Here is a 16,950-nt window from a genome sequence, read left to right on the forward strand (position 1 = left end):
AGCTCGTCCACACTTCCTTCGGTGTGAGGCCCGGTATAAGGTCTAGCCAATCATGTTCCTCCGCTACCTCGAACACCCACCCTTTGTTGCATGCCCCGACCCTGGGTCCACGCCGGTCCCATTATTCCCGTAATTTCAGGGTGGACCCCGACCACGACGACGATGCTGGGCTCTACCATACACTCCTACGCCGGTAGCTGCAACCCATCATAGACCGCATTACCGTGGGGAATTAGAATGGGATCCCCACCCTCCGGTTGTTCCGCAAGACACAACCGCTACGGCAAGCAATGCTTTACCGTGGGGAATTAGAATGGGATCCCCACCCTCCGGTTGTTCCGCCGGACACAAGCTGCTACGGTAAGCGCATCCGTTGATGAACGAGAGGTGGAAACACTTTTGACTACTCCGTCCCACTCCGGATCTTATGGTTAACACGGGTATTACGGCACAAGAATCACTGGCGACATTTGTTGTTTAATCCTAGATGGATATAAACCCGTGCAATGGAACCTCAACCATATCAACACAATCCATGGTTCCATTGCCCACCACATAGTCATATTCATAGTTATGAAAGTAGTGGTTTTGATTTTTATGCAATAGTGATAACCATAATACTTTGCAAGTAATTTGATAGAAATACTCAAATGACATGAGCAAGTGATGAACTTGCCTTTCTTGGTTGCAAGATTATGCAGACAAGGTCTTCGGTGCGTAATAACTCCAAATTCTGAAATAGCATCATCGTCCGGTAAGGACGATGTTTAGAAGATTGGCAAGGATGCAATAATGCACAAGAATGAGATGCAATCGCTCTAAGCGTGACCTAACCCCGATGATTTAGGATCAGTGAGTTGTAATGATTGGTTTAGGGTGTGTTGCACTTTTATAGTGATTCACATACAAGGTTCTTATTCGGGTGTGATTTACTTGGTATTATAAACAGGTAGATAATAAAGCATAATATTCAATTGAGCGGACAAAGAATGATGATTGGCATAATGTTAACAAGTAAAGAACGATTAGTCGGTTTAGTACTATATGGCATTATTAATGATTAATTATCATATACTTTAAAAGAATAACTTTTGAAGAACATGTTCTTTAATAAAGAACAAGTATGATAATTAAGTGGGTGGTTTTCTATGGTTGACTATGGCTGCATGTAGTTGCTTGGAATAGGTATTAGATGGATCCCAACAAAGTTGGATTCATCAACACCTAGGGCTTGTAGGGTTAACATAAGCCTAGGCATCCTAAGCAATTTATTATACATGGTTGCTATCAAGGTTGATTCATCTTGTTGGTGATTGCTAGCTAGGGTTTATAGGTCCTTATAAGCAGGGTTGATGATGATTCCTTATTTGCTTCAAAAGAATAACTTTTGAAGAACATACTTCTTAAGGAATAAGAAGTATTGCAATTAGGGTTGAGGTTGTCTAAGGTTTGTTATTGGATATAATAAGTAATGAATAATCTGTTCCTAAATTGGATGGTTCATAATTATGAAATACTGATAGGGTTTAATGGACTATGGTTATGTAATGATAATTATTGGGCATAGATCCTATTGGAGTTCATCACAATGGTGTGATGCTAATTAAAGTTAATAAAGGATGAGATCCTTGATAATAAGGACTAGGGTTGATCCTATTTGATCATCTAGGTTTGATTAAGATGAACACATGGAATATTTATTTATTAATGATGGTTACTACATTTTATGTGGTCAGGGTAAACATTTAGTAGCTACTATGGTTCTATGATTCAAAGGAAATTATCATGATCACATGTTCTAACCTAGGGTTAGGGTTAGAAGCAATTTAGGGTTCATATGAATTAATGGAGCTAGGTTCCTAATGGTATTAGGTTTTAGGAATCACATGAAATGATAAGGTTATAATATCATTCCATAAAGAATTAGGGTTTCCTAATTGTCCTATAGTTCTTGTGTTAATAACTTCATTATAAAGTTTGAAGTTATTAATAACTTTGAAATAAAAATTAATATTGGATTTGGCATTTTGTTATTTTTAAACAATTAATAATTAGGGTAATTATTAATCAGGGTTTAAATCTCCCTAATAATGTTTTAACAAAATAACCAATAAAGAAAATTAGCTTTAAAGTTTTCTTTATTTACTTACTGGTTTCTATTTAATTTAGAAAGTTTTATTAATTATTGAATTTTAACTGAATTTAGGATAAATGAAAAGGCTTATTTAATGAGTTTAAAATAACTAAATTTTTATTAAAAATAAAAATTCCATATTATATTTTTATTGGATAGATTTTTCTTTGATAAGAATTTTGATATCTCATTTGTATTTTTCTGAGCTTTTACGAATTTTCTAGATTTATTTGAAGTTGCAGTAATTTTCTGGAATTAACTTTAAATGAAAGAATACTAAATGTACCCGGGTTATAACTACCCTTAGCCACTGATATGTGGGCCAGGGGCCAGGTCAGCGGCCACGTCGGCTTGACCAAGTCAAAATTAATGACTCGGGCATGGCTCACGGTGGCCGGCGGGCAGACGTCGTCGGCGGCGATGATTCCGGCCACGCGCGGATGAGCTACTGGTTCCATTTGAACCAGTGCATCACGAGGGACCTAAAGATAGCGGCGCCGCTCCGGTTAGGTCACCGGAGCTTGATCGGCGGTGAGGTACTGCGGCGGCGTCCATAGGTGATCAAACACGGCGACGATCTAGACCACTATCGAGCATGCCAAGCACACGAGGAGGAAGAGGAGCTCACCCTGAGCATGCAGGGCTTGATGGCGAGGCAAGGGGTGGTCGGCATCGCCGGAATTTCCAGCTCCGGCCGTCGGAGAGATGAGGTCGGCGTCGGCGCTACGTGCTGCTCCGGCTCGATTCCTTCTGCAGGAGTGGCAAGTCGAGGACGGCGGTCATGCTGGTGTGCTCGGTTTGGCTCGGGGAGGCTTCCATCGCCGGCGGTAATGGTGACCGGCGGAGCCAGGGTTTCGGTATGGGGAAATTGAGCAGAGAGAGAGGAAAATGAAGCTAGGGTTCGCCGTTTAGGGTTTTTATATGGCGCCAGGGCGTGCCTCGTCACGACGCCGAGCGAGGAGGAGCTGCCAGCGCGAGGGAGAAGAGCTTCACGGCGTCGTGCTGCCCTCCAGCACACGGTGAAGATGAGGACGACCTCCTCAGATATTTTAGACGAAGAGGTATGGGCTGCTAGGTGGGCTGGTGCTGATGGGCTCCTGCTGGGCTGCTCGGCTAGGTAAGGTCCAGGTAGGTTTTTCTTCTCTCTTTCTTTTTTCTGTTTTCATTTTCTGTTTTTATAATTCTATTTTGAATTCAGATTTGAATTCTTTTCTATTTTGCAGGCATTTGAATATATATAGACTCATTTGATTGAACTTAATATGGTTCTGGAATATATTGTATTAATATATTTCAGGGATGTTTACTTCCTTTTTATTTATTTAGTTAATATCTTAACTTTCAAATGGGTATAAATCTTTATGGAGATGATTTTTATTTCTTTATTTTCTCATACATGTTTGTCTCAATTAACTTCTTGGTTTCTTTCCAGAGACATCAGGGTTTGTTTATTAGAACATGGTAACATGTTAATTATGTGGTTTACATACTTGTATTGTGATGATGACTAAGTTTTGTGTTCAATAAGTGTTATTATGTTGATAACTCATACTCTCAATCTTGTGGATTTTTGAATTCTAGTTATATTCACCTAATAGCATTTGGTTTGGAACTTAAAGTTGATCTAGGTTTATAGTTGTGATCACTCAAGTGATACACCAACTAGGGTTTAGTCTCCCTACCCATTATAAGATGGTTACTTGCTTATTATTTGATGTTCTCCCTTGGTTACTAAGGGATTGAGAATTGGTTCTATTTGATTCCACTATTGTTATCCTTAATTCATTATTAAAGTAACTAAATTAGATATGGTTCTTTTTATAGTTAACCTTGGTTCTAATGATGAATAGTTTCTCATCATATAAAGTATAGAGTTTGACTCTAAGGTTTTCTTATGTTCTTTAATTGAGGAATAAGTGGAATATAAATGTGGTAGGATTCTACTTATGATCACCAAGTTATTCACAAGTTAAGGTTGGGATATAAGCCTAGAGTTGTTTACTAGTGATCTTCCTATAATTTCATGTGGTGAATGATATCTACTTATCATATAGGTTTTAACATATGGCTTACTCTTCTATTTCTCCAAAGTATGGTCATGGCACTATCATGAGCAATTTGTTCTCAATGGCTTGTACTTCCAATTCTTAGAGTATATGATCATTACCCAATAGTGCTGATCATGCATGGTATGGGCTTCCTTAAGTATCACTAAAAATATTTAGATATGGTTATTCCAATTACCCCTCTCACTTCACAAGGTCTTGGATTATAATCTATGGTTTTACTCAAGGAATGATGATGTGATTAGCTAAATATGTGGTTTGCCTAAGAATTCTACCTTGCTAGCTTCTGTAGCTTGTTCTTCAGGAAATCTGATAAACCTGCATCTTGTGGCATGCCTCCACCTCCTAGCTGCTTCATCTTGATCCTAACTATTTTATGGAGTGGCTCAATGTGTTGGTCTTCTTGCATCAAGGTGCAAGATGATGAAATGGATGAAGTGTGATGCTCCTTTTATAGGCTTGGGCATGCTCTAGTAACATGACACATGGGTGGATGACTCTTGCTTTAAATTGATGAATAAGGTGCTTGGTTGTCATGCTCTCATCCATAGCAATCCTTTAAGCATGAGGTGGCATAGCTTAGGATTCAAGCTATGTAGATATGTTCATCCTATGTGGAATTGAGATTATCCTCTCATGTGATTTATTTTTGGATAGCCAAGTGGCTTTTGTTACTAAATATCTTGTGAATGATTTTATGCTTGTGGTTGAGTCACTATATCATATGTGATTGTATTTATATTATTATTGGGATCAAAATGTCAAAGATAAGGATTATACCCCAATTTTGAATGGTGATGTTTGATTTCACCAAGGCATGATCATATGAGTTTCAAAATACTCATAGTTTATTTTATTCAAATAGTTTGAACTATAATTCGTAATGTAAACGAATTTAGTTTTGTGATATTCCACATATTTAATAAGTTATGATTGAAATCAGAAGGTGTGGCTTTTATGCACTTAGGTCCTTGTGTTTTGCTATATTTGGTATTTAGTTTTAAAGTGAATTCAATTGTACCTCAAGGTAGTTGCTTAACTTTTAAGTGTTAATACTTTAGAGTGTGTTTCTTATCTCTTTAATGGTTATATACCTCTCCCATCTCTAGGGTTTAATGATAAGCTTTTGTTGGTGTTAAGTTCAAGAGTTTAGTTCAAGAAATACCATGAGGTTCATGGTAGGACTATTTGTTTGTTTAAGACATGGAAAAGATAAGTTAAGAATAGTTTCTCCATTTTATTGATACTTGATTTCCAATTGAATAGATGTTCATATGTTATGGCAAGGAATACCATATTATGATCTTTAATAAGATCAAGTAGTTGATCCTTGTTTAGTATGTTCTTGTGTTGGTTTTAATTTCATTTGATCTAACCCTTTAGACCAATTCATTTCTGCCCAAAACAAGGTTTTAGCAAAGTCACATTGAGGTTTGTAGCGCTTGACTTGATGAGCTACTTCAATTCCACCAAGGTCAAGTGAACTTCAGTTACTGTGATTGTTTTACTTTAAAGCGCGAAAATTCCCCAGATTTTCTATGCATGAATGCAATGCACACATCTGTTTCCTCTATTTTTGTAACCCCATTACACGGGATATTACAGTCTCTACCCCTTAAACTAAACTTCGTCCTCGAAGTTTGAACTCTCTCACGTTTCGGAGTGTGGATCCGACTTGTGCGGACTAAATCTTTTCTCGAACTCCATGGTGATCTTACTGGATATAATTGAATACATCCCTTGTCCAGATTCTTCCTGGAATCCATTAGTGTTTGACATCAAGCAACTATTACTTCCTTTACTTCCATGATTTCCTCCAATATTATAAGCTTGTTTCCTTTCTCATTGAATATTCAATGATTGGGACTTCTTCTTGTCCTGACAGTCTTAATTGAGGACTAATTGGATAACAATTTCCTATTTGATAAAATAGGTCTTTGTTTTTCCCTTACTACCAAAATTGCAGTAATGGTACTTAATGAGGTCCTAACTATGGAATTGGTCGTGATGGTTTATTTTCCTAAGAATGGATTAGACTCATTTAGTCCATCCAATCATGGTTTATAGTTGATACCTCTAACTATTTTGGGTTATTTAGGTTCCATGAAAGGAATCATTCAAATAGACTTTAGTTTTGGTATGGTCAATCTACTTCAGTCTTTGGCCTTCTTGAGCTACATTTGGTCTACAGTATTTTCTTCGTCCAACTTCTTTATGCTTGGCTTACGTGAGCTTCCGTACTCCTGAGTAAATATTACTCACTTTCTCAAGTTATAGTCCACTTCTTACTTCCTCGAGGTATAAACCTCGGCTTACGGTTTGACCTTCTTCCGAAGGTATTGTTCAACAATCTTATGAAAATAAGATCGAACTTCCTCTCGATTCAGACCTTCTTCTTCTATTATGCTCAAAGTATTGAGTTATTGTACATCCAACTCAATCTTTACTCTACCCCTTAGAGTTTTCTTATGGTCTTCAATTTCTTTTATTCCAACCATTGGATTGATGGTTAGAATATTGGTCTAGGTGTAGCGTATGGTTTATATTCTTCTAAGGTCTTGTGAAGAATCCTTGTGGTGTATCCACTCAATTGTGGACATCCAATGTGAATCCTTCGACTAAATGATTATAAGTTATAGTTATTTGGCTAACAAGATTTTTATTTGTTCACAAACTTTTGTTACAAATACTTAAATCGTGAACTATTTGTAATACCAACTGATACCAGCTGTGGTTATTATACCAACTGTGGCTATTTGATATCTAAAAAATGGATTCTATTATAGGTTCTGATCAACTGGACGAGACATCTTCTACTTTATCTCGCATTATTGATACTATACCAGAACAGTGGTCTTCTGATACCAACTATGATCTTCTTATCTCTGCTATGGTTACATAGGTCATCTTCCTTCTGTCAGGGTTTATTTTGCAAGAAAACCACTAACTGACACTATGAATATAGTATCCGAAGTGATTTCCCATGCATTCCCTCTTCCATGATGACTAGGAATCTGCTTGAGCTTCACCATAATCATCATATTTCTCACCTTCATGCTTCTTATGTACTAAAGTACTCCTCTGTTGAGGTAAGCATGAGTTTCTGATTGTACTTCTTTCAGAGTCTTGTGGTTACTTCCCACAACTTTACTTCCTTGTTCTGATGAACCTTTATCTTGTCTTCGGAATCTTCCAGAATTCGTCGCTTCCTCACACGAATACCATTACCCTCTAGATCTATAGCATCAAGTAAGAACTTGATATTGCAACATGCATTTGCATATCAAAGTCAAACTTCATGTATGGATCTAGTCAAACAATGAAAATCCAATAAAATCCAAGAAGATTCAGCTTTGTGCTTGTAATACACATCATCATAAGCCTGAATATAATAGTTGAGTAAGACATCTCTAAACATCAGGCTCTGATGTGTAGTATATAACACCACATAAAATAGGTTTATAACGTGATACTTAGCACGAATAGATGGGATTCTACTATTTGTCTCAACTTTTACCTTAATTGCACATTTGCAATGAGATAAACTTGAAACAAAGTGGTTTGGGATGGTTAAGGTTAACCTAATTTTCTTTGGAAGTACTACTTAACTTAGTATTATTCCATATATAAGTGCTATTGAGGACTATTTTGTGTGATACCTCTAGTTCTAATATGGTTACTCTGAATACATATCTATTAAGATATAACTCCTATACTTCCAAGTGTTTCTATTATAAGCATATGGTCATGATGTGCTTGGCACACTTCCATATTTTTAGTACACAGTTCTTGCACTATTGTTGAACAACTGGCTTCTTATTGTACTAATTTTAATTATTTATGATGTTTTAGTCCATCACATAATGACTTTCAAGTGAATCATCTATGATTAACAATTCTACCATGTAAGTAGGCATACATTATTCCTATACCTCTTTATTTCCTCCATGATTGACTCATCATGGTATATACTACCTCATATGACTCATAGTTATCACTTACTATCAATTGTTTCACATGTCTAGATAGTTTTACTTACTCATTACTTAACTTGATCTACCTATTCGATTAGGATATCTTAATTCTCTTTATCACTTGATATTACTCCTTATTACAGATTTTAATAACTCTTACTGAATCATATCATATGTTGGTACACATCTTCCAATAGGATATCTTCCTTATGGTTGTATCCTCTCTTTGGACTACCATGTATTGTATACCAACTGTGATCTACCCATCTATTTTTTTAAGACTTCAATGGTGTGCTACATGTTTTGGATTAGCTAACTAACTTCACTTAGGAAGGATAGGTAGGAAATGTTGACTCAAGTGTGTCAGGATTATTCTCAAGTGAATATCCATCTCAAGTCATAAAAATATTTGGTTTAACTAGGACAACTTCATATAGACAATACCAATCCTATAGGTCTCCTTTAAAGGGTTTTAATCCTAAGGTCAAAGCATTTGCTCTGATACCAACTGTGGTGACCCGGCATACCACTGCATGGTGTAGTATGCAAGTCTGACATAACACCAATGAAACACCGTTCCACTAGTATTACATCGCTCGAGTGGTACAACGAAACATATGCGGGTCCAAGGCATGTCTATAGAATTACATACAGACTCTTTACAATAGATCATCACAGCCTCCTACTTTACAATGAGGTAAAACTGCAAATAAATTCCAGAAGAATGACTCGTGGTCTAATCCTAACACGAACTCTACTTGTAGAGTATTTAACTAGCTACAGAGGCTATGAATAGATTCTAGCTAAATAGGAGCTAGGTTTAGGAAACTAGTTCCTTTCTATTGCTAAGCTATGTTTTATACTTGTTGGATGTGGTGTTTGACTCTTCCGACGGTTTCTGTCCCTTGAAGTAGTTGTTGACTCCTCGGTCTTCGAGTTGCACTCGTAGATCCTCCATCGTGGCCTCCATATCTAAGCGGGGATTTAAGAGTGGGATGAGTACGAGCGTACTCAACAAGTTCATTATAGGAAAGAGGTGTTTAATGCACTAGCTACAGCATTAGACCAGAAAGTCTAATACCAATGCAGGTTTTCATAATCATTTCTTCAAGAGGTTGCTTTTATTCAAAAGAACTATGTCCGTCAGCCTTCACCGGTTTACTAGAACTTCATGGAGCTCCTTTCCGGCAGCGTTCGCAGTTCCATATCCCGGAACAGGGAGTGACATGTCACGGTTCTTTACACTCGCAGAGGTGTGTTGCTTTACCCATAAGAGATCTTAACCTTGGTGCCAACCGAGCCGCGAGCTCGTCCACACTTCCTTCGGTGTGAGGCCCGGTATAAGGTCTAGCCAATCATGTTCCTCCGCTACCTCGAACACCCACCCTTTGTTGCATGCCCCGACCCTGGGTCCACGCCGGTCCCATTATTCCCGTAATTTCGGGGTGGACCCCGACCACGACGACGAGTGCTGGGCTCTACCATACACTCCTACGCCGGTAGCTGCAACCCATCATAGACCGCATTACCGTGGGGAATTAGAATGGGATCCCCACCCTCCGGTTGTTCCGCAAGACACAAGCCGCTACGGCAAGCAATGCTTTACCGTGGGGAATTAGAATGGGATCCCCACCCTCCGGTTGTTCCGCCGGACACAAGCTGCTACGGTAAGCGCATCCGTTGATGAACGAGAGGTGGAAACACTTTTGACTACTCCGTCCCACTCCGGATCTTATGGTTAACACGGGTATTACGGCACAAGAATCACTGGCGACATTTGTTGTTTAATCCTAGATGGATATAAACCCGTGCAATGGAACCTCCACCATATCAACACAATCCATGGTTCCATTGCCCACCACATAGTCATATTCATAGTTATGAAAGTAGTGGTTTTGATTTTTATGCAATAGTGATAACCATAATACTTTGCAAGTAATTTGATAGAAATACTCAAATGACATGAGCAAGTGATGAACTTGCCTTTCTTGGCTGCAAGATTATGCAGACAAGGTCTTCGGTGCGTAATAACTCCAAATTCTGAAATAGCATCATCGTCCGGTAAGGACGATGTTTAGAAGATTGGCAAGGATGCAATAATGCACAAGAATGAGACGCAATCGCTCTAAGCGTGACCTAACCCCGATGATTTAGGATCAGTGAGTTGTAATGATTGGTTTAGGGTGTGTTGCACTTTTATAGTGATTCACATACAAGGTTCTTATTCAGGTGTGATTTACTTGGTATTATAAACAGGTAGATAATAAAGCATAATATTCAATTGAGCGAGACAAAGAATGATGATTGGCATAATGTTAACAAGTAAAGAACAGTTGGTCGAGTTTAGTACTATATGGCATTATTAATGATTAATTATCATATACTTTAAAAGAATAACTTTTGAAGAACATGTTCTTTAATAAAGAACAAGTATGATAATTAAGTGGGTGGTTTTCTATGGTTGACTATGGCTGCATGTAGTTGCTGGAATAGGTATTAGATGGATCCCAACAAAGTTGGATTCATCAACACCTAGGGCTTGTAGGGTTAACATAAGCCTAGGCATCCTAAGCAATTTATTATACATGGTTGCTATCAAGGTTGATTCATCTTGCTGGTGATTGCTAGCTAGGGTTTATAGGTCCTTATAAGCAGGGTTGATGATGATTCCTTATTTGCTTCAAAAGAATAACTTTTGAAGAACATACTTCTTAAGGAATAAGAAGTATTGCAATTAGGGTTGAGGTTGTCTAAGGTTTGTTATTGGATATAATAAGTAATGAATAACCTGTTCCTAAATTGGATGGTTCATAATTATGAAATACTGATAGGGTGTAATATCCCAAGTAATGGGGTTACAGAATAGAGGAAACAGATGTGTGCATTGCATTCATGCATAGAAAATCTGGGGAATTTTCGCGCTTTAAAGTAAAACAGTCACAGTAACTGAAGTTTCACTTGACCTTGGTGGAATTGAAGTAGCTCATCAAGTCAAGCGCTATAAACCTCAATGTGACTTTGTTAAAACCTTGTTTTGGGTAGAGATGATTTGATCTTAGGGGTTAGATCAAATGGAGTTAAAATCAACACAACAACACTAGAATCAATGATCAAATGTTTGATCTCATAACAGATCATAATATGGTAAACCTTGCCATAGCATATGAACATCCCTGTAATTGGAAATCAAGTAACAATAAAATGGAGGAACCATTCTTGACTATCTTCTCCATGTAATAAAACTATCCCTGATCCTACCATGAAACCTCATGGTACTCATTCCACTTCAACATTGGAACTATAACAAGGAGATCCACTCAAGAAGTATATATTCTTCTCTAGTCCAAATTATTAAGCATCAAACCTAGAGAGGTGAGAGTTCTATAATAATTATTAGAAAAGCAATAATAAACCTTGAGCTAAACCTTGGATATACATCCAAGTATTCAAATCATCCTCTTCATGGGGAACCCTAGAGTAATATACAAGTCCTTCCCAAATGAGAGAGAGACCAATCATACTAATTCTAGTTTTACCTATTTAAGAATCAATGTTAAACTTTGAACTAAAGTATTAGGTAAACCATTCCACCTTGAAGTGGTGAGATCACCAAATACCAGATGGAATAAGACTATATCCATGACTTAGTGAAATAAGGAGTGGAATAAACCAACTAAGATAGACAATTGAATCTTTGGCTCAGTAACCTAAATAAATATTAGGAGTACACCATAAACCCTAGAATAACCCATTCCTATATGACAGAACTCAAGCTATGGGGTTATACTCAAGATAGTTGAGGCAACACCTGGATTTGAGGGAGAGAACTATTCTTATAACCGAGATGACCATATCATCATTGTTGGAATAGAAACCTAGCAGAATATCTCAGGCATTCTCCTGGGATATAAACTAATGAGACAACCATAGATGTTCTATCCTAGAAAGTGAAATAGAAGTACTATACCCTAGTTGGTCAAGACAATGCTTGATCATAGAAGTGAGAAACTCATTTCATAAGAGATACTTTAGGAAGCCAAACCTTGATCATTATAAATTGGTGAATGATCATAAACCCTAAGAACTTGAGGTATGTGAGGATCAGATAAACCCTACTAGTATAAGTAGATCCCATTTCCACATGAAATTATAGGGAGATCACTAGTAATCAAATCTAGGCTTATATCCCAACCTTTACTTGTGAATCACTTGGTTATCATAAGTACAATTCTACCACATCCACATTCCACTTATCCCTAAATTAAAGAACCTAAGAAAACCTTAGAGTCAAACTCCATACTTTATATGGTGAGAGACAATTCACCCCTATAACCAAAGTTGACTATAGAAAGAACCATAACCCTTTTAGTTGCTTTAATGATAAATTGAGAATAGTAATAGAAGTTAAATTGGGAGAAGACAAAACTAATTCTCAAGTCCTTAGTAATTAAAGGAGAATCTCAACTATTAAGCAAGTAATCATCTTATAATGGATAGGGAGACTAAACCCTAGTTGGTGCATCACTTAGGTGATCACAACTATAAATCTAGTTCACCTTTAAGTCCTAATCAAATGCTATTAGGTGAATATAACTAGAATACTAGAATCCACAAGATTGAGAGGATGAGTTATCAACATAATAACACCTATTGAACACAAAACCAAGTCTTAATAATAACCTTTGAAATACTTTGAGTTGCAATTATCAACCCTCATAAATCCTAACAGAATTAATTCACAAGAAAAAGAAATTAAAAATAAGAATTGAAACCCATGTCTATTTGCTATTATAAACAAGCCACAACTATGCATTCTAATTCAATAAAAAAGTATTTGTTCCAAATAAAGAATGAAGTAATAGTCCTTGAACTACATCTCAATTCAATTACCATAACAAGAAACCTACAATTCAAATTTGAACTTAAATCAGATTCTAATAGAAAATATTAAATAGTAAATAAAAACGAAAAGAAAAGGAAGAGAAGAGACTTACCTGGCCGTGCAGCCATAAAGCGGCCTAACACTGGCCCAAGCCGGAGCCCACAGCCAGCCCAGCAAGCACAGCCCAGCCAGGCCCGAAGTACCCCTTCGCCAGATATTTCGCGTGGGAGAGGATCGTCTTCCACCTCTCGATCGAGCAAGCTGCTCGGTGGCAGCACCACGGCCACCGGCCGCGCCAAGATGTGCGCCGCCGCCCCCGAACGCCTATAAATACCGGCGAGCCGCCGTCGGACGAACCCTAACCCTATTTTTCCCCTCTATGCTCCAAAAGTTCTTCCCAGACGAAACCCTAGCCGCCCAGCCGAATACCGTCGCCGTCGTCTGGAGCACCCCGGAGCCTCGCCGTGGCCACCACTGTGTTCGCCGTCTTCGACTTGATCATCCTGCAAAAGGAATTGAGGCGAGGCGGTGCGTAGCGTCGCCAACAACACCGTCTTCCCCGACGCCGATTACCGTCGTCGCCGGCGACTCAGGCCACCCCAGGCCTCGCTGACCACACCAACGCGCTCGTGGTGAGTTTGCGGTCCTCCCAGTACCCCCATGCCTCTCGATTATGCCCTGCATCGCCTCAGCACCGCTGGTCCGTGCGCGCCACCGCAGCAAGTCGCCGCCGGTCATGCTCCGGCGACCATTTAGGAGCGGCGCGGGTACCATTATCTTCGTTGTGGCACGCTGAATCGTGTGGTGTGTGTGTTCCATCCGCGCGAGCGCCAAATCACCGGCGATCATCGCCGTCTGACCGCCGGCCGGCCACAGTAACACCACCTCATCAATTTTGACCATAGTCAAAGACACAGTGGCAGCTGACGTGGCCTAGGCCCACCAGTCAGCCACTGGGTGTAAACTAATTCGGGTGTAGTTAGTATTTTCCTGTTTAAACTCCAATTCTATAATTACTGCAGCTTTACAAATTCATATAAAATTCATAATAACTCAGAAAAATACAAATGAAATATCAAAATTCTTCTAAAAGAAAATTCTATCCAATAAAAATATAATATGAAATTTTTATTTTTAATAAAAATTCAATTATTTAATACTTGTTGATTAAGCAATTTCCATTAATTCTTAATATAATTAAAATTCAGAAATTAGGAAAACTATCCAAATTAAATAAAAACCAATAAATAAATAAAGGAAAACATGAAATCTAATTTTTTTATTTATTAATTGTTAAATCCTTATTAGTGAGAATTAAACCCTAATTAATAAATACCTAATTATTAATTATTTAAAATAATAAAATACCAAATTCAATATTTTTTTTTATTCCCAAATTATTAATAACTTCAACTTTAAATTGAAGTTATTAATCATAGAACTATGTGGTGATTAAGAAACCCTAGTTCCATATGGTAGAAAACTAGGAACTCATCATTTCATGTGTAACCCCAAAACCCTAATTCAATTAGGAACCTTAGCTCCACTACTTCATATGAACCCTAAATTATTCCCAAACATAAACCCTAAGTAACATGTGATCATGTTACTCCATTAGTAACCATAGATTCATATTTAGCAACTAAATGCTTGTTCAAATTCACATAATATATGGGAACCCTATCACTATTAATTAGCATCACATGTGTTCATCTTAATCAAACCTAGTTCCTATCACATGGATCTCATCCTTTATTAACCTTAACTAGCATCACACCATTGTGATGAGCTCCAATAACATCTATACCCAATATTTATCATTATATCCCTTGCACACTAAACCCTCTTAGTGTGAGTTAATAATTAAACATCCTATTTAGGAAACCACCATTTCTTACTTAGTGAATTAAATAGAAAACCTAAACAACCTCAACCTAATTGATATACTTCTTATTACTTAAGAAGTATGTTCTTCAAAAGTTATTCTTTTGAAGAAAATAAGGAATTCTCATCAACCCTGCTTATAAGGACCTATAAACCCTAGCCAGCTATCATTAGCAAGATAAACCAACCTTGACAACAACCTTGTATAATGAATTTCTTAGGATGCCTAGGCTTAACTCAGCCTTACCAGCCCTAGGTATTGATGAATCCAACATTGTTGTGATCCATCTACTACTTACTCCAGAAACCAATTAGAATTATAGAAAATCATAGAACCCCACAAACCTAATATCATACTTGTTCTTCATTTTAGAACATGTTCTTCAAAAGTTATTCTTTTGAATTATATAATAAGTAATCATCAACCATGTATTATAGGACTTAAAATTGACAATCTGCTCTTTACTTATTATACAGCTACTATTCCTAGTTGTGTAAGATTATTTCTATGCATTTTGCCATCTGCTTATAATTCTAAAACAACACAACCCTGAATAAGAACCTTGTTTGTGAATCACTTTAAAAGTGTAACACACCCTGAGCTAATCATTACAACTCACTGATCCTAAATCACCGGGGTTAGGACACGCTTAGAACGATTGCATCTCATACTTATGCATTATTGCATCCTTGCCAATCTTTTAAACATCGTCCTTACCGGACGATGATGTTATTTCAGAATTTGGAGTTATTGCGTATCGAAGACCTTGCCTGCATAATCTTGCAGCCAAGAAAGGCAAGTTCATCACTTGCTCATGTCATTTGAGTATTTCTATCAAATTACTTGCAAAGTATTATGGTTATCACTATCGCATAAAAATCAAAACCACTACTTTCATAATTATGAATATGACTATGTGGTGGGCAATGGAACCATGGATTGTGTTGATATGGTGGAGGTTCCATTGCACGGGTTTATATCCATCTAGGATTAAAAAACAAATGTCGCCGGTGATTCTTGTGCCGTAATACCCGTGTTAACCATAAGATCCGGAGTGGGACGGAGTAGTCAAAAGTGTTTCCACCTCTCGTTCATCAACGGATGCGCTTTACCGTAGTACACTTGTAATCCAAGGGGGCAAGCTGGTGAGGCTGGGGAGTCCTAAGTCCCCACGGCATAGTCCGTAGTACACTTGTCGCCCGAAGGAGCAAGATGGTGAGGCTGGGAGTCCTAAGTCCCCACGGTATTGCGGTCTATGAGGGATTGTAAGGTGTCCGGAACGGTCTATCCATGATGATAGGGGAAGGCATATGAATGCCCGGAACGGTCTCATCATGGATATAGGGGAGGACAATCTTACAAAAGGGTGGGTGTTCGAGGTAGCGGAGGAACATGATTGGCTAGACCTTATACCGGGCCTCACACCAAAGGAAGTGTGGACGAGCACTGCAACTCGGTTGGCACCAAGGTTAAGATCTCTTATGGGTAAAGCAACACACCTCTGCAGAGTGTAAAGAACCGTGACTGTCACTCCTCGTTCCGGGATATGGAGCTGCGAACGCCGTCGGAAAGGAGCTCCATGAAGTTCTAGTAAACCGGTGAAGGCTGACGGATATAGTTCTTCCGAATAAAAGCAACCTCTTGAAGAAATGATTATGAAAACCTCGCATTGGTATTAGACTTTCGGTCTAATGCTGTAGCTAGTGCATTAAACACCTCTTTCCTATAATGAACTTGTTGAGTACGCTCGTACTCATCCCACTCTTAAATCCCCTGCTTAGATATGGAGGCATCGAAGGAGGACCTACAGTGCAACTCGAAGGCCGAGGAGTCAACAACTACTTCATGAGACAGGACCCTGTCAGAAGAGTCAGATACCACATCCAACAAGGAGAAACCTAGATTAGCAATAGAAAGGAACTAGCTTCCTAAACTTAGCTCCTATTTAGCTAGAATCTATTCATAGCCTCTGTAGCTAGTTAAATACTCTACAAGTAGAGTTCGTGTTA

This window comes from Lolium rigidum, chromosome 2, assembly GCF_022539505.1.
Source record: "Lolium rigidum isolate FL_2022 chromosome 2, APGP_CSIRO_Lrig_0.1, whole genome shotgun sequence".
NCBI classification, from domain to species: domain Eukaryota; kingdom Viridiplantae; phylum Streptophyta; class Magnoliopsida; order Poales; family Poaceae; genus Lolium; species Lolium rigidum.